At 39.3% G+C, this 1,556-nt stretch overlaps 1 protein-coding gene across 1 annotated transcript in view; it reads left to right on the plus strand.

Moving 5' to 3' along the window:
• Positions 1 to 568, plus strand: part of ophn1 (oligophrenin 1) — a 52,962-nt gene extending 52,394 nt beyond the window's left edge. The window contains exon 24 of the mRNA XM_064350438.1: positions 1 to 568. This exon is cut by the window's left edge and continues 1,073 nt beyond it. The gene's annotated coding sequence lies outside the window, so the exon portion shown is untranslated.
• Positions 569 to 1,556: the final 988 nt, after the last annotated feature.

Consider the following 1,556-nt stretch of genomic DNA (forward strand, 5'->3'; position numbering starts at 1 on the left):
AGATTTCTTTTTAAACGTAGTCACTGGACTTGAATGTATAACCTGTGTAGACATTTTAATGGATGTTAATGGATGAATGTTTCCACTCATTTGTTTATTAAATGTGAATAAGAAATGTGAAAAAACAATTCTGTGGTTAGCCAAATTCACAATTTTTGTGAGTTAAAGATAAAGGAAAAGAGGGATTTTCCATTCCTGGAAAAAATTATGGGAACATTTTATTTATTTGTTGCTGTTGTTGTCATTAAAACAGGAATTTCTTTGAAACCTGTTCTGAATAGTTTTAAATATAACTATTTAAATGGCATGGTCAGAGAATGCAGATATTTCTGTTATATTCAAAACTCAATAAGCCTGGCCATTCTTGACCCCAGGTTACTTTCTGTCATTCCCTCAGTCCACACTACTTCAGACTTGTTTTTTTTTTTGTTTTTTTTAAACAACATAGCCATTTCTTCCTGTTTACTTTCTTAAGATGTTTACTTAAGACTAATTTTTAATGTAAACTCTTTGACTTTTTTCTGTACGTGCATTAGCTTCTAATACAATACCTATTCAAACAGTGTAACTTCTTTTGTCTTGTTTTTTTAAGTGTGAAATAAGTGTGCCATTATGTTTAGGTTACAATACTGAATTAGTAAGGATTAGCAACAACAGAGTTTAGCTAAGAATGCCATTCAGTCGAGCTTCCGCGGTGCTTTGCCTCTGGAAAATAATGGAACTTCATTATATTTACAGATCCACACCTGTTAACTGGTCATTGAAACCAAAATAAAAAAGACACAAAATACCTCAAGCTGTTATTCTGAGCTAAGGACGTCTGTAATGCTGCAGAATGCATGTCCTGTTTTTCCAAAAAGCAATACCAATGAGCTGGGCTTGTCACACTATGGAATGTTTTTACTTGTGTCTGTTTCCTGCTCTGCTTCAAAAACCCCAGTTCATCTGGTGTTACTCAGTGGGACTCTTTCATCTCTCAATGTGTTTTAATTATCCAGATCAGCGTGCTATTTATATCACTATTTAACAGCTGTTAGTCAAGGCTGCTGAAGGCAGGGCAGACCTCATGCCAACTACATGCGTGCCGCATATGAAAATGTAACTGGCATTCGGTCCACCGGAGAGTGCTGCTCTCCACAGTTTGGGACAGTTTGAGACCGGGAGCTCACACCGCATGATTTTCGTTTCGTTTTATTTTTGGAGTTTTGTTCAAGAAAGAAAAAGAAAGTAATCCTCAGCTGGGATGCTGGAGGAGCTGGACCTGGCCGGGAAGGCGGGTCAGCTATGGGTGGCGCACGGGAAAGTGGTCACACTGTTTTACTTTCTTTTGTCTTTGTTATTTTAGCTTGTTGTTTTAGTTTATTGTTTTCACCCGGAACCCGTGAGGGGGAAGGGTGAAGAGGGTCGTGTATTTGATTTCATATTTGTGTGGGTGCTCTCTCTCTCTCCATGCAAGAGACAACGGTGTTCCCCAGCACTGCCGCATTTCCCTCTCCGGGTGTCACGCTTGACATGTGACATTTTGGTGCCGAAACCCGGGAGGGAGCGGTCTCGGC

The sequence above is a fragment of the Anguilla rostrata genome, chromosome 9 (assembly GCF_018555375.3).
Source record: "Anguilla rostrata isolate EN2019 chromosome 9, ASM1855537v3, whole genome shotgun sequence".
NCBI lineage: Eukaryota > Metazoa > Chordata > Actinopteri > Anguilliformes > Anguillidae > Anguilla > Anguilla rostrata.